Here is a 23,836-nt window from a genome sequence, read left to right on the forward strand (position 1 = left end):
GTTTAACACCTTTTTGGTTACTACATGATTCCATATGTGTTATTTCATTGTTTTGATGTCTTCACTATTATTCTACAATGTAAAAAATAGTAAAAAATTAAGAAAAACCCTTGAATGACTAGGTGTGTCCAAACCTTTGACTGGTACTGTATATAAATGAATTAATGTGGGCAGGTAGCTTAGTGGTTAAGAGCGTTGTGCCAGTACCCGAAAGGTCGCTGGTTCTAATCCCCGAGCCCACTAGGTGAAAAATCTGTCAATGTGCCCTTGAGCAAGGCACTTAACCCTAATTGCTCCTGTAAGTCGCTCTGGATAAGAGCGTCTGCTAAATGACCAATTATTATTATTTATTATTATAATGTATCTTTATTAACAGCAGATAAACACTACTAAATTAATCATTGTGTGTGTGTCCAGTGTATGTGTGTGTGTGTCCATTGTGTGTGTGTGTGTGTGTGTCCTGTGTGTGTGTGTGTGTGTGTGTGTGTGTGTGTCCAGTGTGTGTGTGTGTCCTGTGTGTTTGTGTCCTGTGTGTGTGTGTCCAGTGTGTGTCCAGTGTGTGTGTGTTCATTGAGTGATACAGCAATACTGACCTCAGAGTCTCCAGTTTACAGTGGGGATTCCCCAGTCCAGCAGAGAGCAGCTTCACTCCTGAATCCTTCAGGTCATTGTTACTCAGATCCAGCTCTCTCAGGTGTGAGGGGTTTGACTTCAGAGCTGAGACCAGAGAAGTACAGCCTTCCTCTGTGACTAGACAGCCTGACAGCCTGCAAGAGTAAAGATCATATTAAAATCACACTGTTATTCTTTGGTGGTGAGTAATTTTCTGTCTAAATGAGTAGATAACATGTTTCTAAACACTACTAAATTAATCCTAATGATGCCATGATTAAGAAAAATCATGAATGAATCATGAATAATAATGAATGAGAAAGTTACAGAGGCTAAAACAAAACATGCTAACCTCTGACCATTAACCTCAAATAAAAGGTGATATTCTGTAATATCACCTAATATGAAACATTTTATCTCAAATCCAAAATGCTGGAGAACAGCACCAAATGTAACACTATAAGCTTCACTGTCCAAACACATATGGTGTGGACTATGTGTGCCTGGTAAACACATGTGGATCTGGTGAACAGTTCTCACTTGTTGACCAACTACAGGAATACTGACTTCAGAGTCTCCAGTTTACAGTGTGGATTCCCCAGTCCAGCAGAGAACAGCTTCACTCCTGAATCCTTCAGGACATTGTTACTCAGATCCAGCTCTCTCATGTGTGAGGGGTTTGACCTCAGAGCTGAGACCAGAGAAGCACATCCTTTCTCTGTGACTCCACAGCCTGACAGCCTGACAAAGAGATCATCATGATTTCACAAACAAACTGTTATTTTAACACCAGTAGTGTAGATGGACAATGGCAGATGCATTTGGTTTATTCTCTTAAACAATATACAGATTCATCTTCCATCTCCTAGAATTGTATGGTCATATTGTAATACTAATGTGAACATCAATGCATTGATTCATTATGTTATTCAATAATACATATTTTCTCTAAACTTAATATTTATTCCTGATGAGTAGTATTTAAATGTAATTTTATGTACTCACAGAGTAGCTCTGGAGGCTTTGACCACTGGCAGCAGCCTCAGAAGACCTTCCTCTGATCTGGTGTATTTATTCAGGTCAAACACATCCAGCTCCTTTTCTGAAGTCAGCAACACAAAGACCAGAGGTGACCACTGTGCAGGTGACCGTTTGGCCATTGAGAGACTTTGTGAGCTCAGGTAGCTTTGGATCTCCTCCACTAGAGAATGGTCATTCAGTTCATTCAGACAGTGGAACAGATTGATGCACCTCTCTGGAGAGCGATTCTTCCTGATCTTCTCCTTGATGTACTTGACTGTTTCTTCATGGCTCGGTGAGCTGCTTCTTGTCTTTGTCAGTAGACCTCGTAAGTGCTTCTGATTGGACTCCAGTGAGAGGCCCAGAAGGAAGCGGAGGAAAAGGTCCAGGTTTCCTGTCTCACTTTGTAAGGCTTTATCCACAGCACTCTTGTAGACAGTAACTTCAGTAACTTGCGGTTCGGCCATTAGATTCTCATTGTTGTTGATGAATGAGAGGAACACATATACAGCAGCCAGAAACTCCTGAATGCTCAGATGCACGAAGCAGTACACCTTGTCCTGGTACAGCACACATTCCTCTTTAAAGAGCTGTGTGCACAATCCTGAGTACACAGAGGCTTCATTGACATCAATGCCAGCCTCTTTCAGGTCTTCTTCATAGAACATTTGATTGCCATTCACAAGCTGTTGAAAAGCCAGTTTTCCCAGTGACAGAATGCTCTCTTTTTTCCAGTGTGGACCTGTCTCTTCTTTCCCAAGATACTTTTCATTCTTCTGTTTGGTATGAAACTCCACAAGGTGTGAGTACATCTCAGTCAGAGTCTTGGGCATCTCTTCTGTCTTGTTTGTACTCAACATGTGTTCAAGGACTGTTGCAGAAATCCAACAGATGACTGGAATGTGGCACATGATGTGGAGGCTCCTTGATGTCTTTATGTGTGAGATGATTCTGCTGGCCAGGTCCTCATCACTGAATCTTTTCCTGAAGTACTCCTCCTTCTGTGGGTCATTGAACCCTCGTACCTCTGTCACCTGGTCAACACCCCCTGAGGGGATTTTATTGGCTGCTGCAGGTCGGGTAGTTATCCAGAGGAGAGCAGAGGGAAGCAGATTCCCCTTGATGAGATTTGTCAGCAGAACATCCACTGAGGTTGACTCTTCAACGTCACAACAGATCTTGTTCTTCTGGAAGTCTAGGGGCAGTCGGCACTCATCCAGACCATCAAAGATGAACAGAACTTTGTACTTGTCGTAGTTGGAGATTCTTGATTCTTTGGTTTCCATTGAGAAGTGATTGAGAAGTTCAATGAAAGTGTGTTTTTCCCCTTTCATCAAATTCAGCTCCCGAAAAGGGAATGAAAATACAAATTGGACATCCTGATTTGCTTTTCCTTCAGCCCAGTCCAGAATGAAATTCTGCACAGAGACTGTTTTTCCAATGCCAGCGACTCCCTTTGTCAGCACAGTTCTGATAAGTTTGTTTTGTCCAGTTAAGGGTTTGAAGATGTTGTTACATTTGATTAAAGTCTCTGGTCTTGCTTGTTTCCTGGTTGTTGTCTCAATCTCATATTCAGTCTTGACCTCTCCTTTTCCACCCTCTGTGATGTAGAGCTCTGTGTAGATCTTATTGAGAAGTGTTGGGTTTCCTTGTTTAGCGATCCCCTCAAATACACATTGAAACTTCTTCTTTAGATTAGATTTGAGTTCACGTTGGCAAATCACAGCAAGCTCATCTGAATGAAGAAATAACACAGAGGATATTAATAATATGTCTGTTTTAATGCCTACAGTATTATAGGACTGTGTTATGAACTGACTGTATACATGTGTAAATGTTTAATGCATTCCACACTGGAGTGACTGATTATATTATTATTATTATTTGGTATTACTGATGGTATCATTAATGTTGTCTATATCTCTCTCTGTCTCCTTCTGTCTCTGTCTATCCTCTTCTCTCTGTCTAAATTAATCATCACAACACATCCCTGCTGCTACTTGATGAGGTCACTAGTTCCTTACTTTCTCCCCCTTCCACTTTCCTCTTCCATTTTTGCGGTAAGGCTGCAATTATTTGGTTGTAATTTTGGGTAGAGCAGACATTTCCATATGTTTTTGTTAGCTGCTTGTGCGACATAACTCCACCAGTCCTACAGATTATATCATTTACGAAGATTATACCTTTTTTAAACATTCTGTCAAAAAAAAAGGTTCTTTGTCAATTGGTATATTTGAGTTTAACCACAATATTTGTTGCATTATTTGTTCTGTAGTTTCTGGAGGACTAAATTGATATTGTAACCAACTTTCAATATCTTTTTAGAAATTTAGAAATAGTGATGTTTTTAGAGATGATTTACTTTTCAAATAACTGAAAGTGAGAGGTTGTAATCTGAATAAAGGGAAAAAGGCCATTCTTGAACATTGGGTGAGACGATCTTACTAATTTGCTAGAGAACCAGTTCGCATTTAAGTATAACTTTTGTATGACTGAAGCTTTTAGTAATAGGTCTAATGCTTTAATATTTAAACATTTCTGTCCTCCGAATTCATATTCATTATATAAATAGGCCCGTTTAATTTTGTCTGGCTTGCCGTTCCAAATAAAATGGAATATTTTTATATTCTCATATAATTTAAAAAAACTGTTCGCTAGGCGTAGGCAAGACCATAAGCAAATAGGTAAACTGGGATAATACTAAAGAGTTAATCAGGGTGATTTTTCCACAAATTGACAGGTATTTACCTTTCCATGGTAGCAAGATCTTATCTATTTTTGCTAACTTTCTATTAAAATGTATTGGAGTGAGATCATTTATTTCATTTGGGATATGTATTCCGAGTATATCCACATCACCATCAGACCATTTTATTGGTAAACTACATGGTAATGTAAAAACTGTATTTTTTTGTGATCCAATACGTAATATAGTACATTTGTCATAATTTGGTTGTAATCCAGAGAGGTTAGAAAATGTATCTAGAACCTCTATGAGGCTGTGGAGGGATTCTAGTTGTGGATTTAAAAGAAAACATGAATCATCAGCGTACAATGACACCTTTGTTTTTAAGCTCTGGATTTCTAATCCCTTGATATTATTGTTGGATCTGATTTTAATAGCTAACATCTCGATGGCCAAATTAAATAGATATGCCGATAGCGGACAACCTTGTTTCACTCCTCTTGACAGTATAAAACTTTCGGAGAAATAGCCATTATTTACTATTTTACACCTAGGGTTACTATACATGATTTTGACCCATTTTATAAGAGATTCTCCAAAATTGAAATGCTCCAGGCATTTATATATAATCCCCAGTCGTACTTTATCAAATGCTTTTTCGAAGTCTGCTATGAATAGCAGGCCAGGTTTCCCAGATTTTCCATAGTGTTCTATTGTTTCCAGTACTTGCCTTACATTATCTCCAATGTATCTTCCATGTAAAAAACCTGTCTGATTAGAATGAATAATGTCCGACAATACCTTTTTAATTATATGCGCTATACATTTTGCTAGAATTTTTTCATCACAACACAGAAGTGTAAGGGGCCTCCAATTTTTTAAATGGACTGGATCTTTATATTTTCCACTTGTATCCTGTTTCAGTAATAATGAAATCAGACCTTCTTCTTGAGTGTCTGATAATCTACCATTTACATAGGAGTGGTTAAAACATGCTAATAACGGTCCTCTTAGTATATCAAAAAAGGTTTGGTATACCTCGACTGGTATGCCATCCAACCCTGGAGTTTTCACGGACTTAAAGTCTTTAATTGCATCCAGAAGTTCCTCCTCTGTAATTTCACCTTCACATGAGTCTTTCTGTATGGCTGTTAATTTTACATTATCAATAGAAAAAAAATCTCTACAATTAGCTTCAGTTAGAGGAGATGGAGGCGACTGAAACGAAAACGTATGCTTAAAGTACTTTGTTTCCTCCTTCAAAATATAATTTTGTGAATCATGGGTAACAATTTGGTGAATCATGGAGGATTTTTTTTCCTCAATTTGTCTGTCATAGTTGACGTGTACCTATGATGAAAATTACAGGCCTCTCTCATCTTTTTAAGTGGGAGAACTTGCACAATTGGTGGCTGACTAAATACTTTTTTCCCCCACTGTATCTACTAGTTCTAATGTATCCATCTATTCACGATTTCCTTAAGAGCATGTGGATGATTGTTTGTGGTGTGATTTCCTTTACGGTCCATTGAGCTATTTAAAACAGTATAATAATCCCCCACCATAATAATATTGTCTTGAATTGCTTGCAGGGTTGATAATTTATTATATATATTCTCAAAGATGTGTGGATCATCATTATTTGGTCCGTAAAGGTTAATGAGCCATATATGTTTATGGTCCAATAACATATTTAAAATAATCCATCTACCTTGCATATCTATTTGGACAATTTGCACATTCGGATCGAAATTACTATTCATTAATATCATCACCCCTTTTGAGTTTCTTTGCCCATGGGAGAAGTATATTCCTTTTTCCACGCAACTTCATCTAGAATTGTTGAATGACTTTCCTGTAAACAATAGATTTTATATTCCTTCTCTTGGAGCCATGTAAATATTGTTATTCTTTTGTTATTATCAGCTAAGCCATTACAATTATAACTGGCTACAGTGAGGGAAAAAAGTATTTGATCCCCTGCTGATTTTGTAAGTTTGCCCACTGACAAAGACATGATCAGTCTATAATTTTAATGTTAGGTTTATTTGAATAGTGAGAGGCAGAATAACAACAATAAAATCCAGAAAAACGCATGCCAAAAATGTTATAAATTGATTTGCATTTTAATGAGGGAAATAAGTATTTGACCCCTCTGCAAAACATGACTTAGTACTTGGTGGCAAAACCCTTGTTGGCAATCACAGAGGTCAGACGTTTCTTGTAGTTGGCCACCAGGTTTGCACACATCTCAGGAGGGATTTTGTCCCACTCCTCTTTGCAGATCTTCTCCAAGTCATTAAGGTTTCGAGCCTGATGTTTGGCAACTCGAACCTTCAGCTCCCTCCACAGATTTTCTATGGGATTAAGGTCTGGAGACTGGCTAGGTCATTCCAGGACCTTAATGTGCTTCTTCTTGAGCCACTCCTTTGTTGCCTTGGCCGTGTGTTTTGGGTCATTGTCATGCTGGAATACCCATCCACAACCCATTTTCAATGCCCTGGCTGAGGGAAGGTGGTTCTCACCCAAGATATGATGGTACATGGCCCCGTCCATCGTCCCTTTGATGCGGTGAAGTTGTCCTGTCCCCTTAGCAGAAAAACACCCCCAAAGCATAATGTTTCCACCGCCATGTTTGACGGTGGGGATGGTGTTCTTGGGGTCATAGGCGGCATTCGTCCTCCTCCAAACACGGCGAGTTGGGTTGATGCCAAAGAGCTCGATTTTGGTCTCATCTGACCACAACACTTTCACCAAGTTCTCCTCTGAATCATTCAGATGTTCATTGGCAAACTTCAGACTGGCCTGTATATGTGCTTTCTTGAGCAGGGGGAACTTGCCGGCGCTGAAGGATTTCAGTCTTTCATGGCGTAGTGTGTTACCAATTATTTTCTTGGTGACTATGGTCCCAGCTTCCTTGAGATCATTGACAAGATCCTCCTGTGTAGTTCTGGGATGATTCCTCACCGTTCTCATGATCATTGCAACTCCACGAGGTGAGATCTTGCATGGAGCCCCAGGCCAAGGGGAGATTGACAGTTATTTTGTGTTTCTTCCATTTGCGAATAATCGCACCAACTGTTGTCACCTTCTCACCAAGCTGCTTGGCGATGGTCTTGTAGCCCATTCCAGCCTTGTGTAGGTCTACAATCTTGTCCCTGACATCCTTGGAGAGCTCTTTGGTCTTGGCCATGGTGGGGAGTTTGGAATCTGATTGATTGATTGCTTCTGTGGACAGGTTTCTTTTTATATAGGTAACAAGCTGAGATTAGGAGCACTCCCTTTAAGAGTGTGCTCCAAATCTCAGCTCGTTACCTGTATAAAAGACACCTGGGAGCCAGAAATCTTTCTGATTGAGAGGGGGTCAAATACAAATTTCCCTCATTAAAATGCAAATCAATTTATAACATTTTTGACATGCGTTTTTCTGGATTATTTTGTTGTTATTCTGTCTCTCACTGTTCAAATAAACCTACCATTAAAATTATAGACTGATCATTTCTTTGTCAGTGGGCAAACATACAACATCAGCAGGGGATCAAAAACTTTTTTCCCTCACTGTATACTTATTTCACCATACACCATAATGAGATACACGTTTCAAGTCCATTTATCATTTATCATTATATACAGTGGGGAAAAAAAAGTATTTAGTCAGCTACCAATTGTGCAAGTTCTCCCACTTAAAAAGATGAGAGAGGCTTGTATTTTTCAAATACTTTTTTTCCACCATAATTTGCAAATAAATTCATAAAAAATCCTACAATGTGATTTTTTGGATTTTTTTCCCTCATTTTGTCTGTCATAGTTGACGTGTACCTATGATGAAAATTACAGGCCTCTCTCATCTTTTTAAGTGGGAGAACTTGCACAATTGGTGGCTGACTAAATACTTTTTTCCCCCACTGTATGTTTGTAAATTTACCAATAAAAAATACTGTAATGATTGAGTGTCCATCCATTGCTGTACCATGATATTTGCATTGCTACTAAGTAACCCTCCAATTGTTCTCCACTAATTCCCCCACTAAAGCACCTCCCCATCCCAAGTTGAGCCGTCAACCCAGTGATCGGCATCCCACCCCCGTCCCTCCGGATCCCTAGGGCCTCGAGAGGCCAGGAGCCATCCATCAAAAACAGCACACAGTGCCACCCACAAAACAGAAGCAGGTTAACCGCCAAAAGCATTTCCAATGCTGTCACCTCAATATATATATATATATAAATATATATATATATATATATATATATACAAATATTTAAATTAATAAATTTAAAACATATATATCTATTCAAATATCTTTCATATCTTATTTTCCATCATTATCAATTAATATGCGTAATAATGTTGGCAGTTCATGCGTAGGATTTTAACATATAACCCCGATTGCCATTGTATTACATTTCATTTTTAACAAGCAATTATTATTTTAGCAAACAGTTATTGTGGTTCATCCTATATTCTCCCTGACATCCCCTTGCAACAGATGTGGAATATACACACACTCAACCCCTTTCCTCCACAATCAACCATAAAATCAGATGCTCAACGGTTGTTACATCTCAGAGCCCAACTCAAGAAAGAACCTGATTTACGAATGCATATACAGTTACAGCTGATTGAGAAAGCATGCAAGATTGAGCAGAAATTGACAACAATGTGAGATTTGATTACTCTATTTAATCTGTGTTAAGTCCTAAGTGATGGAGGTCCAGCTACAGCTTTTAAATGTTTGTTATAAAACAGCTTTCAACATGAGGCAGACAACTCTTACTTTTCTCCAGTGTGTCAGCAAGCTCCTTCTGGTTCATTTTCCTCAGGACGTGCAGTGTGATCTTCAGAGCCCCCTCTCTGGCACTGCTCTCCTGCTTCTCATCTTCAGCATCCACCACTTCCTTATCCTGCTTCTGACTCTCAAAGCCTTCTGGGAGTTCTGGACTAAGAATCCTTTTGAACATCTTCAGCTCGTTCTTCACAAATGTCATAATATTCTCTTCAAGCAACTGAAATAAATCAAGTAAATAAGTTAAGCAAGAGACTAAATGCTTTCTCATTAACACATTAATGAATGATTGACAGATCAACATTACTTGAGATAAACAAAAACAAATGTACATAACAGGACCACATACACTGAATATGGAGGTCAGGTCTGTTTGATGACTCTGGGAAGACTGACCACTGAGAATCTCTGACTCTGATCTCTCCTGTTGGTTTCTGTGGACAAAACATGAGATTACATCTCCTCATCCAGGGAGTGCACTCACACTCATACACACACACACACACACACACACACACACACACACACACACACACACACACACACACACACACACACACACACACACACACACACACACACACACAGACACACACACACACACACACACACACACAGGGAGGGAATGTTGTGTTAGTTTAATATTGATTCAGGACTATGCAAATGGAAAAAAGGATTAGCCTATGGATTATGAAAACAATAAAAATAAATTGGAAAATGGGAGAGGAGAAATGACTAGAGACAGTGTTGTTTAACTCACTGACCATGACCCATGAGTTATTCTTACCTTTGTTCAGTAGAAACGTCTCCCTCTCTGAAGAATATAGGTTGATCCATAGACTGGTCACTCTTCATGGACACACAGCTGGGGACAGGGGAGGCTGGTCTCTCTTGCTTGATTGGGCTTCAACACAACAGAGACAAACATTACGTCTCTCATCTACTCTAATCATGTTTTTTGCTAAATACTACATATCTGCCTCACTCTCAGAGAAATAAGTAGTACTGCTATGTTTTACACAGTAATAATATCTGCCTCACTCTCAGAGAAATAAGTAGTACTGCTAGGTTTTACACAGTAATAATATATATCTGCCTCACTCTCTGAGAAATACGTATTACTGCTAGGTTTTACACAGTAATAATATATCTGCCTCACTCTCAGAGAAATAAGTAGTACTGATAGGTTTTACACAGTAATAATATATATCTGCCTCACTATCAGAGAAATAAGTAGTACTGCTTAATTTTACACAGTAATAATATATCTGCCTCACTCTCAGAGAAATAAGTAGTACTGCTAGGTTTTACACAGTAATACTACATATCTGCCTCACTCTCAGAGAAATAAGTAGTACTGCTATGTTTTACACAGTAATAATATCTGCCTCACTCTCAGAGAAATAAGTAGTACTGCTAGGTTTTACACAGTAATAATATATATCTGCCTCACTCTCAGAGAAATAAGTAGTACTGCTAGGTTTTACACAGTAATAATATATACCTGCCTCACTCTCAAAGAAATAAGTAGTACTGCTAGGTTTTACACAGTAATAATATATACCTGCCTCACTCTCAGAGAAATAAGTAGTACTGCTAGGTTTTACACAGTCAAATGTGGCCGACCGGCTCGATTTAGTCTTATGTAGCAAAATTTGAAATGGTGTTTTTTACATTGGATAAAAGTAGAGACTCAGCTAGAAAAAGGTATATCATACACTACAGTTGAGGAACAATGGGAAAGTTATTCTGCTTTTAAAGATGATAAACTTGTAACCTCAATTTTGAGAAAATGTCCTTTGAATGTTTTGGTTCACCTACTGGAGAGCTCTTCTTTATCTACAGTGGTGTTACTTTGGCAGATAATGTCACCCATCTAAATAAATAGTTATATATATATATATATATATAGTTAACTAAATGTATGGTGTTTTTGGTTTATGTCAGTTTCATTGTTTGTTATACTATAAATGGTTATTTTATGGTCGTAAGTGGTAAAATGAACTAGAAAATGTCATATTTTGTAATTCTGAGTAATTGCTACCTTAGTAAGGATACACTTTATTCAGTACTACTGCAGTTGCTAAATAATTCCAATAGATGGCAGCATAAGACCATTAATTACATTTTAGAAGGTTGGTTTAGTTTTCTCCCTGGATACACCACCACTCCCCCTCACAGGAAAAATCCTGCACACGCTTTTTACTGTCCCTTTCCACACTGCTAACGCAAGAGGAACGACTGAAAAAGCATTTAACAGATTACTGTGAAATAATATAATGATGATTCATGTTTATTATTACCTGTTTTTATGCTCATGTTTTGAAATTATACTTCATTACTATAACGATTATCAATAAGCCTGAACATTAATTTAGTCACCTCTGGTCGAGAAAAACGTATTTTCCTAGTACATTCATTGTCAGATTCATCAACCACCCGAGCCACTGCCTGTTCACCCCGCTATCATCCAATAGCGAGGTCAGTACAGGTGCATCAAAGCTGGGACTGAGAGACTGAAAAACAGCTTCTATCTCAAGGCCATCAGACTGTTAAATAGCCATCACTAGCACATTAGAGGCTGCTGCTGCCTACTGAAATCACTGTACACTTTAATAATGTTTACATATCTTGCACTACTCATCTCATATGTATATACTGCATTCTATAATATTCTACTGTATCTTAGTCCATGCTGCTCTGTCATTGCTTGTCCATATATGTATATATTCTTAAATTATATTCCTTACTAATTTTGTGTGTATATGTTGTGAAATTGTTAGATATTACTTGTTAGATATTACTACACTGTCGGAGCTAGAAGCACAAGCATTTCGCTACACCCGCTATAACATCTGCTAAACACATGTATGTGACAAATAACATTTGATTTGATGTAATTTATTGGCGGGCTGGAAGATGCACTCTTGTCTTTTCTATTCTGAGGTTATTTACTCCCAATATCAGATATTAAGATCATGTTTTATAATACATGAATACTAGGGTTGAGGTTAAAGCATCTGACTAGTGATTATTTACCAGGGGTTCAACACCTGCTATAGTCACTATTTAATTGCTCTTCCAAAAGCATCACAGGCCTAATACGAGATATATAGCTAGCTAAAGTAATGAGTGACCATCTTAGAAAATCATGGGACATATAGTATTTGGAGGCATAATATTTTATGTCAATCATATTGCTGCTTGTAGCCTATAACTGATGCTTCGTTGTCTTATGCTGCGATCTATTGGAAATATTTAGCAATTACAAGTTATTAATTCACGTACAGACATTGGTGAGGCAGCTGAGAAATAAAGTGTATTAGATCAGTCTCAAACCTGCCCCACGCCAATTGCTGGACTTTCACACAGAGGTTACTAGGTCACCCAATTCAAACCACATTTGAAAAATAAAACAAATGTGTCTTATTTATCAACTGTTCTGTCTTGCAATTATACATATAATAAAACAACAACAAAATAATCAAAACGCTATTTAATACTATAATTGTATTTACTAAGATAATATTATTACTAAAATAGTTTATAAAAGTGTTCTAGGCTACCCTACCCTAGAATTAGGGGTTAGGGTTACGGCTAAAATAGGTTATAAGTAGGGTAAGAGTTTCTGTATATCACTTTGTGACATCTGCTGGTGTAAAAAGGGCTTTATAAATACATTTGATTGATTGTTAGGTTTAGGGTTTATATGGCAAAAAACAGTATGGGTTTATGGCACTCTTGCGCATCCTTGTGGCCGGATGTGGGTACTACATAACTAATTCATTACATTTACGTCATTTAGCAGACGCTCTTATCCAGAGCGACTTACAGTTAGTGAGTGCATACATTATTTATTTATTTTTTCATACTGGCCCGCAGTGGGTAGCGAACCCACGGGTCTCCTGGTCGCGGACGGCTACGACAACAAGGATCTCTAGTGGCACCTTAGACCACTGCACCACTCGGGAGACCTGACACTTCATGACACTTTCTAGGCTCATAATCTGAAGTAGCAACTGTGTCAGATCTACAAATCCATTAGCTAGACCACCCGATTAGACAACAATCACCCCATTATACCCATTTGGTTTGCAACTCAGTGAACCTGCGCAGCATTCGTAACCTTGTTAATAATAAGTTACCTGAGGTAAACCTACAGGGTTAACGCTCACCAAGTAGCCGTAACCTTGTTAATAATCAGTTACCTGAGGTAAAACTACAGGGTTAACGCTCACCAAGTAGCCATAACCTTGTTAATAATAAGTTACCTGAGGTAAACCTACAGGGTTAACGCTCACCAAGTAGCCGTAACCTTGTTAATAATATATTACCTGAGGTAAACTGTCACGGATTCTGCCGAGGCTGCTCCTCCTCCTGGTACGAGCAGGCATCGGCGGTCGCCGTCCCCGGAGTACTAGCTGCCACCGATCTATGTTTCTGTGTGTGATTGCTTTTGTCTGTCTGTCACACCTGTGTCCTATTGTGTATTCATCACCTGTCCTATAAGTTCCGTCTTTTTGCTTGGTAGGATTGTGTGTTGTTGTTCGCCTGTCTTTGTGCTGCGTGTTTTGTTTCTTGTTTGTTATTTAGTGTTTTACGCATTGTGCGTAAATGCTCGCCTCTTTTTGTTTGAGGTCGTTTGTTTACCGTTTCCTTTTGGAATTTTTGAGTAAACTCTTTTGGACTGAGCCTCGGTGTCCTGCGCCTGACTTCCACCACACATACACCTCACCTCGTGACAGAACAACACACCATCTCCATGGAGTCAGCAGGAACAGCGGCGATACCCGATTCCCTGGAAGACCGGATTAATTACCAGGACGCCATGATCCGGCAACTCGGGGTCGCCATGGACGAGGTGTCCAACAGACTGCGCCGGTTGATGAATCGGGAGGTGCCCACGCCTTCTCACACCATCCCAGCACCAACGGCCAGTCCTCCTCTCTCAGCACCGGAACCCAGTGGCATTCGGCTCTCGCTCCCGAGGGCATATGACGGTTCTGCAGCCGGGTGTCAGGGCTTTCTCCTACAGGTAGAACTTTACCTTGCCACCATACACCCGGCGCCCTCGGGATACGAGAGCGTCTCCGCCCTCATCTCCTGTCTCTCCGGGAAGGCGTTGGAGTGGGCCAACGCCGAATGGAGGGGAATAGACGCCGCCACCATCACCTACGCGGAGTTTTCCCGCCGCTTCAGGACTGTCTTCGATCATCCACCTGAGGGGAAAGCGGCGGGAGAGCGTCTATTCCACCTCCGACAGGGGGAAGAGGAGCGCACAGGAGTTCGCACTGGAGTTCCGGACACTAGCAGCGGATGCGGGATGGAATGAGAGGGCCCTCATTGACCACTATCGGTGTAGCCTACGAGAGGACGTTCGTCGTGAGATGGCCTGCAGGGACACCAACCTGTCGTTCGACCAGCTGGTGGACATCTCCATCAGTCTAGACACCCTGCTGGCTACCCGCGGACGTCCCGAGTGGGGGTCGTCCATTTCATCCTCCAGCACCTCCGAGCCTATTCCTATGGAGCTCGGGGGTGCTGGCGCTAGAGAGAGGAGGAGGGAGAACCCGAGGAGGACCAACCCCTGCACCAACTGTGGCCGTGGAGGACACACCACGGCCAGGTGCTGGGGAGGGTCTTCTGAGAGAGGGGACAACAGGTCACGCACTGGGGAGTCATTTCAGGTGAGTAGGCGCCCCACTTACCCAGAGCTCTCTGTTGGTCACATGAGTATTCCTGTGCGTTTTCCACAGGTGGCACCTCATTCCCAGCATAAGGCGCTAGTAGATTCAGGCGCAGCTGGGAACTTTATTGATCGGGCATTTTGTGCTAGGTTAGGAATTCCCCTTCGGCCGGTAGAAGTTCCATTCCCTGTCCATGCATTAGACAGCCGGCCGTTGGGGTCGGGTCTGATCAGGGATGTCACAGCACCGCTGACGATGACTACGCAGGGGGGTCATGAGGAAATCATTCAGTTCTATCTGATTGACTCTCCTGCGTACCCAGTGGTGTTGGGGCTTCCCTGGTTAAGTACCCACGATCCTACCATAGCGTGGCAACAGAGGGCTCTTATGGAGTGGTCTGCCCAGTGTGTAGGGAGATGTCTAGGTGTTTCCATAGGGGCGACCTCGGTAGAGAGTCCGAACCAAGTGCCCGCACTGCGCATTCCCCCCGAGTATGAGGATTTAGCACTATTATTTAGTAAATCGAGGGCAGCAAGGCTACCTCCTCATAGACAGGGGGACTGTGCGATAAATATCCAGACTGGAGCAGCTCTTCCCAGGAGTCATGTGTATCCCCTGTCTCAAGAGGAGACTGCGGCTATGGAGACTTACATAGCCGAGTCCTTGGCACAGGGATACATACGGCCCTCTACTTCTCCGGTGTCCTCGAGTTTCTTCTTTGTGAAGAAGAAGGACGGGGGATTGCGCCCGTGTATTGATTACCGTAGTCTCAATCAGATCACAGTAAAATACAGTTACCCACTTCCACTGATTGCGACGATGACGGAATCATTACGCGGAGCGCGGTTCTTCACAAAGTTAGATCTCAGGAGCGCGTACAATTTGGTGCGCATTAGGGGGGGGGATGAATGGAAAACAGCATTTAGCACCACCTCGGGTCATTACGAGTATCTCGTCATGCCGTACGGGTTAATGAATGCTCCTTCAGTCTTCCAATCCTTTGTTGATGAGATTTTCCGGGACATGCATGGGCAGGGTGTAGTGGTGTACATTGACGACATTCTAGTGTACTCTTCTACACGAGCCGAGCATGTAGCCCAGGTGCGCCGAGTATTGAGATGACTGTTGGAGCATGACTTGTATGTCAAGGCAGAGAAATGCCTGTTCTTCCAGGAGTCCGTCTCCTTTTTGGGTTATCGGTTGTCCGCGTCTGGCGTGGAGATAGAGGTAGATCGGGTATCGGCTGTGCGTAATTGGCAGACTCCAACCACCGTAAAAGAGGTGCAGCGGTTCTTGGGTTTTGCTAATTACTACCGGAGGTTTATCCGGGGCTTTGGACAGGTTGCAGCTCCCATTACGTCCCTGCTAAAGGGGGGTCCGGTGCGCTTGCAGTGGTCAGCTGAGGCGGACAGGGCATTTGTCAAGCTGAAGAACCTGTTCGCCTCGGCCCCGGTGCTGGCGCATCCGGATCCCTCTTTGCCTTTCCAAATAGAGGTGGACGCGTCCGAGACCGGTATTGGGGCAGTCCTGTCACAACGGTCCGGCACGCCACCTAAGCTCCGCCCCTGTGCGTTCTACTCTAAGAAGCTCAGCTCGGCGGAGCGCAATTATGACGTTGGGTACAGGGAGCTGTTAGCTGTAGTCCAGGCCCTAAAGGTGTGGAGGCATTGGCTTGAGGGGGCTCAACACCCTTTCCTCATTCTGACTGATCACCGTAACCTGGAGTACATCCGGGCAGCTAGGAGATTGAACCCTCGTCAGGCTAGGTGGAACATGTTCCTGACCCGGTTTGTTTTTAAGATCACATACATCCCTGGGTCCCAGAACGGTAAGGCAGACGCCCTGTCCCGGCAGTATGACACAGAGGAGAGGTCCATTGAGCCTACTTCCATACTGCCGGAGTCTTGTCTGGTGGCTCCGGTAGTATGGGAGGTCGATGCGGAAATCGAGCGGGCGCTGCGTACCGACCCTACTCCCCCCGAGTGTCCTGTGGGGCGGACGTACGTTCCGCTCGAGGTTCGTGATCGGCTTATTTCTTGGGCTCATACATCACCCTCCTCTGGACATCCTGGTATTGGTCGGACGGTGCACTGCCTTAGCGTAAAATACTGGTGGCCAACGTTAGCCAGGGATGTGAGGGTTTATGTCTCCTCCTGCTCGGTATGTGCCCAGTGTAAGGCACCTAGACATTTGCCCAGAGGTAAGTTACATCCTCTGCCCGTTCCACAACGACCATGGTCCCACCTCTCGGTAGATTTTGTGACCGATCTACCCCCTTCCCAGGGTAATACCACCATTTTGGTCGTTGTGGATCGGTTTTCTAAGGCCTGTCGTCTCCTCCCACTGCCGGGTCTCCCTACTGCCCTACAGACCGCCGAGGCCCTCTTTACCCACGTGTTCCGGCACTATGGGGTCCCCGAGGATATTGTGTCCGACCGAGGTCCCCAGTCCACCTCCAGAGTCTGGGGGGCTTTCATGGAACGCCTGGGGGTCTCGGTTAGCCTTACCTCGGGGTACCACCCAGAGAGCAATGGGCAGGTTGAACGTGTGAACCAGGATGTGGGTAGGTTTTTGAGGTCCTATTGCCGGGACCGACCGGAGGAGTGGTCGAGGTATATCCCCTGGGCAGAGATGGCCCAGAACTCTCTCCGCCACTCCTCCACCGGATTAACACCTTTCCAGTGTATTTTAGGGTATCAGACGGTCCTGGCACCGTGGCACGAGAGCCAGACCGAGGCCCCTGCGGTGGACGAGTGGATTCGGCGCTCGGAGGAGACGTGGGACGCTGCCCATGTCCATCTGCAGCGTGCCATCCGTCAACAAAAGGCGAGCGCCGATCGCCACCGCAGTGAGGGGCCGGTGTACGCACCGGGAGATCGAGTCTGGCTCTCGACTCGAAACCTGCCCTTCCGCCTGCCCTGCCGGAAGCTGGGTCGGCGGTTTGTGGGGCCCTTTAAAGTCCTGAGAAGGTTGAACGAGGTGTGTTACAGGTTACAACTGCCTATAGAGTACAAAAATATCAACCCCTCGTTCCATGTGTCTCTTCTCAGGCCGGTGGTAGCTGGTCCACTCCAGGATAATGAGATAGGAGAGACCCCTCCGCCCCCTTTGGACATCGAGGGGGCCCCGGCGTACAGAGTCCGGACCATCTTGGACTCGAGGCGCCGGATGAGTGGTCTCCAGTATCTCGTGGAGTGGGAGGGGTACGGTCCGGAGGAACGGTGCTGGGTGCCCAGGAGGGACATCCTCGATCCATCCCTCCTGACTGATTTCCACCGTGGGCATCCCACGCGCCCGGGTCCGCGTCCTCCTGGCCGTCCCCGAGGCCGGGGTCGGCGCACGGCTGGAGCCGCGCGTCAAGGGGGGGGTACTGTCACGGATTCTGCCGAGGCTGCTCCTCCTCCTGGTACGAGCAGGCATCGGCGGTCGCCGTCCCCGGAGTACTAGCTGCCACCGATCTATGTTTCTGTGTGTGATTGCTTTTGTCTGTCTGTCACACCTGTGTCCTATTGTGTATTCATCACCTGTCCTATAAGTTCCGTCTTTTTGCTTGGTAGGATTGTGTGTTGTTGTTCGCCTGTCTTTGTGCTGCGTGTTTTGTTTCTTGTTTGTTATTTAGTGTTTTACGCATTGTGCGTAAATGCTCGCCTCTTTTTGTTTGAGGTCGTTTGTTTACCGTTTCCTTTTGGAATTTTTGAGTAAACTCTTTTGGACTGAGCCTCGGTGTCCTGCGCCTGACTTCCACCACACATACACCTCACCTCGTGACATAAACCTACAGGGTTAACGCTCACCAAGTAGCCGTAACCTTTGTGGGGTTCTATTTTCTCATAATTGGATCTGTATGTGATGAATAGCTTAGAAGGAATGAAGAACCTGTAACAATGGATCAGTTCTCTGTCTGCCCTGCGTGGTATTTCAGTGAGCCCGTATACGAACCATCATACTTATCATACATACATTTTGCATATAATAAATTTAGCTTGGATTGAATATCCAAGTAGCCGTAACCTTGTTAATAATAAGTTGCCTGAGGTAAACCTACAGGGTTAACGCTCACCAAGTAGCCGTAACCTTGTTAATAATAAGTTACCTGAGGTAAACCTACAGTGTTAACGCAGGCAGGTCTCATTGATAACAATAGTGAAGCTGGCTTTGTGACGCAGAACAATGGGCTGGGAATAGAACGTTCTGAAGGCGAGTCGGTGTCACGGAGCTCAATAGAACTAATAGGAGCTGGTAGGGTGAAAAATGACGAAACATAAGGCCTGTTTTTTCGCGATTACTTCATAACCAGGGACAGAAGGTAATATTATGAAACAAGGCTCCATGGCAGATGCAATTAACTACTTTTATCAGAAAAAAAACGTTGTAAAAAATTGAGGCGCCCCGAAAATAATATTCAAAAGTTCAGTCCTTGGACACAGAGGGGTTAAACATTAAAGTTACCGTCCATCTAGTGAAGAGAGGAGAACCGGACAGAGGGAGCGTAGGCCAGCATCCGTCAACGAGAGAGGGAGAAGCCCTCCACGGTATTTAACAGGTGGAAGAAACAACCAGGGAGCTCCATCGGTCCACAATAAATGCAGGAAGCCGGTAATGATTTAGTGGTAGCTAGGGTAACTAGGATGCTGCTGGTAGAGTAGCTAGCTTAGCTAGCTGTACCGACTAGCTTGGCTAACTAGCAGGTCGTTCGTCTGTCCCTTGTCTCGAGGATGATGACGAATCTGGTTAACCACAAAATGAAACAAGAATAGCGAGTGAAAAGGATCTGCCTACACTCATACTGTCCCTGACCGTAAACCAAAAAGCAAATTGAACAATAAACGTCGGTGTCTCAACACTGTATCGAACTCCGTTGTTGTTCCCCAAGATCACCTCAGACCACTCTGCTCCTAACTGGACAATATGCTTGGCGCCAAACCGTACGTGGACGCGGGCAGTTCTGTACGTGGACGCGGGCAGTTCCAGAACGCGGACATGAGCAGAGCCACACAATAAACTAAACCCAGTCTTTACAGTGGCTTGCATTTTTTTAATTATGTAAAACAAACATTCTAAGTTTTTTTTTATAACAATATTTTGAGATCTGGGCCCATATCCACAAAGTGTCTCAGAGTAGAAAATTGGTCATTTAAGTGCTGAGAATAAAGACTTCTACTCTTATGGGTATAAATTAAAGCTATGCATGAAGCCTCTAGTCCCACCTAGTCGGCAGATATTTAGGACACCTCATGAGCTGTCCTAACCAGTTAAGAGTTAACAGAAGGTGTCTTGATAATACTATAGAATATTGCAGTAAGTCAGTGGTTCCTGCGCCACATGTAATTGCTTTGGAGTAGGTCATATATTTCTATATGATCAATCCATAAATAATATAGATATGTCTTGTGCTTTTGGCAATGATTTATGTATAATAATTATGTATAAATGATACCATGTATGTCTTCATAGATTAACTCATGCTTATTTCTGAAGATTAACTCAGGTTTTCGCCCAGCGGCTAAGGAGTTGGAGCAGTGGCAGGAGTTGGACCTATGGCAGAAAGGTGGCTGGTTCGAATCCCGTGCCGGGCGCTGGAAAAAACGGGTGGGCTTGATCTGACCACTGGAGGGCTGCTGGGTTCACATCCTCAAAACATTCACCTTTCGTTGATCAGAACTCTAGAGGTTCTTCTTCACTGAACCCAAAAATATATCTAACTTTTAGTGGTTCCATATATTAAGGAAGTGATAGAAGCCTTTTTGGTTCTATAAGGAACCTTCTTTTCTAAGTGTATAATAAACACGTTTTCTTTTCATTATTTAATTACCTACATCATGTTTTTTCAAGTTATCCCTTTGGAGCGCAACATCACTGTCACACCCTGGTTCTGGGACTCATTATGTTGAGCCAGGGTGTGTGCATTCTATGTGTTTATTTCTAGGTTGGTAGTTCTGTTGTGTCTATTTCTAGGTTGTTGTATTTCTTTGTTTGAGTGACTCCCAATCAGAGGTAACGAGTGTCAGCTGTTGGCTCGTTGTCTCTGATTGGGAGCCATATTTAAACTGTCTGTGTTGACCTTGTGTTTGTGGGATTTTGTTTGTGTGTGTGCGTGTTGTACCACAGACGTCACGGATTCGTTGTTTATTTGTTTTGCTCGTGTGAGCATTTAATAAATACACTATGTTCACTCGCAACGCTGCGCCTTGGTCTCCTGTTCTAGACGATCGTGACAGAAAATCCCACCATACCAAGACCAAGCAGCGTGTCCAGGAACAGGCAACCTGGACGTGGGAGCAGCGTCGGAGGGTCGAGAGGCAACCCCAAGAAATTTGTAGGGGGGGCACACGGCATGGAAGATGGGGCTGACGGAGGCAGAAAAGGGGCGTATTCAGAAGGCCACCAGGTTACGGGGGCTACTGGTCAAAGTAGAGCCAGTGGTGTGTGTCCCCAGTACGGTCCGGCCTGTTACGGTCCGGCCTGTTACGGCCCCTCGCACCAAATGGACGGTGTGCGTCGCCAGCCCGGTCCGGCCTGTTCCTGCCACCCGCACCAAGTCTACGGTGTGCGTCGCCAGCCCGACCCGGCCTGTTCCTGCCACCCGCACCAAGTCTACGGTGCGCGTCGCCAGCCCGGTCCGGCCTGTTCCTGCCACCCGCACCAGGTCTACGGTGCGCGTCGCCAGCCCTACCCGGCCTGTTCCTGCCACTCGCACCAAACATACGGTGCGCGTCGCCAGCCCGGTCCGGCCTGTTCCTGCCACCCGCACTAAGTCTACGGTGCGCGTCGCCAGCCCGACCCGGCCTGTTCCTGCCACTCGCACCAAACATACGGTGCGCGTCGCCAGCCCGGTCCGGCCTGTTCCTGCCACCCGCACTAAGTCTACGGTGCGCGTCGCCAGCCCGACCCGGCCTGTTCCTGCCACTCGCACTAAGCCAGGGGTGCGAGAAGTCAGCCTGGTAAGGCCCATTCCTCCTCAACGCACCAAGCCAGGGGTGCGAGTCGACAGCCTGGAAAGGACCGCTCCTGTTAAGTCCAGTCCTGCTCCAGCCGGCGGGGCCAGACTGGACCAGGGGCGCATTGGGGTGGGTATTGAAGGGTGGTGGTCAAGGCCGGAGCCAGAACCGCCACCGAGGAGGTATGCCCGCCCAGCCCTCCCCTGTTTTGGTTAGTTGAGGCGCGGTCGCAGTCCGCGCCTTTAGGGGGGGGTACTGTCACACCCTGGTTCTGGTACTCATTATGTTGAGCCAGGGTGTGTGCATTCTATGTGTTTATTTCTAGGTTGGTAGTTCTGTTGTGTCTATTTCTAGGTTGTTGTATTTCTTTGTTTGAGTGACTCCCAATCAGAGGTAACGAGTGTCAGCTGTTGGCTCGTTGTCTCTGATTGGGAGCAATATTTAAACTGTCTGTGTTCACCTTGTGTTTGTGGGATTTTGTTCGTGTGTGTGCGTGTTGTACCACAGACGTCACGGATTCGTTGTTTATTTGTTTTTTGCTCGTGTGAGCATTTAATAAATACACTATGTTCACTCGCAACGCTGCGCCTTGGTCTCCTGTTCTAGACGATCGTGACAATCACGTTGTTAAAAAATCTTCCTAAATTGGCCATGGCTATAAATTGGGCAATTGAAGGCATCTAGGGCGAAATATGTGTTCGATGAAAATGAACATTGTATGCAACATAGTAGGCAACATTATTGGCAAGGGACTTGATGCCTACGATGCCAAAGCTATTTAGAGTTGTTAAACGGGTGTGAAGAGTGTGTTGGTATAACGGTAATATTGTCAAAATTCCGCTTGTAACAACCATCAGAATTGGTTAAAAATATATACATTCCATTATATTAGGCAATAATGAAGAGTAGGCAAAGTGGTCGTGTCGTGTGAAAATTCTATCAAATGTCTTCCATTGCAACGAGTCCAGTCAGGGTGCTGCAGAACCCCTGCAGTACCTCCACTGACCCCAGATTGAGAACTCCTGATTTAGCAGATACTCTAATCCAGAGTGATTTACAGTAAGTGCATTCATCTTAAGATAGCTATTTATTTTAGAAATAAACGTAATAAATTCTTCATAAAATTGTCATCTCACCTCTTAGCTTTGGTGTCATGTTCCCCAGAGAGATGCATTTTAGAGGCAGGGCCCCCCTCCTCTCTCTCCCCAGAGAGACTCCTTTTAGAGGCAGGGCCCCCCTCCTCTCTCTTCCCAGAGAGACTCCTTTTAGAGACAGGGCCCCCCTCCTCTCTCTCCCCAGAGAGACTCATTTTAGAGGCAGGGACCCCCTCATCTCTCTCCCCAGAGAGACTCATTTTAGACCACTGACCCTTAAACAGAGATGCAGCATGTTGGTTGTGGTGAACACAGTGACAACTAATTCTAGAATGTCAATTGTTCTCTTTTACTCATGATCTCTTAGAAATAAAACATTTACTAACAGACATATCCAAACAGTCAGGTGATTTAATTTCATCACATGAACATTGTTACATTCCTCAACATTAAATAAAACATTGTCTCTCAAACAGAAGAAGGAACTAACAAAGAGTCACTAACAACGACCAAAACGAAACAGGTGGTTTTAGGAGGGGTTCTGAAAGACACTCACGCGGGTGTCCACTAGTGGTGGGAAACAGAGGCTTTCTGAACGCTTTGGGGCTTTCACCAAATTGTGCCAAAAATGCCATGGATAGATTTGAGTGCTAATAAACAACATTTAGTTAGAATGTGGGGTTCGCTTTTTGCCTCCAGGTTCACTATGTTTTGAAAAACGATGCATATGTGACTTTCAACGTGGCACCGTCATAGAATGCCACCTTTCCAACAAGTCAGTTCGTCAAATTCCTGCCCTCTTAGAGCTGCATGTTTGTTGATTTATGTAATGGCATATATTTTAATGCTTTATGTAATGTATTTTATCTATTGAAATATAATTTTGATATATTTTAAAATGTAGTTTCATGGTGATTTATTGTGTTTTCCAGAATCTCCAACCAAACTCTGAGATCAGTCTCTCCAGTACCAAGTCATCTGTCCATGAAGAGTGACATCTCTATGGATCATCCTA

General features: G+C 43.8%; 1 long non-coding RNA gene across 1 annotated transcript; it reads right to left on the minus strand.

The window, feature by feature from the left end:
• Positions 1-9,497: 9,497 nt before the first annotated feature.
• LOC123486167 lies at positions 9,498-22,881 on the minus strand. The gene is made up of 3 exons (XR_006659270.1): positions 22,864-22,881; positions 9,890-10,006; positions 9,498-9,536 (listed from the first exon to the last, which is right to left on the minus strand). It is a non-coding gene; the product is annotated as an uncharacterized LOC123486167 (long non-coding RNA).
• Positions 22,882-23,836: the final 955 nt, after the last annotated feature.

This window comes from Coregonus clupeaformis, unplaced genomic scaffold (assembly GCF_020615455.1).
Source record: "Coregonus clupeaformis isolate EN_2021a unplaced genomic scaffold, ASM2061545v1 scaf1045, whole genome shotgun sequence".
Taxonomy (NCBI): domain Eukaryota; kingdom Metazoa; phylum Chordata; class Actinopteri; order Salmoniformes; family Salmonidae; genus Coregonus; species Coregonus clupeaformis.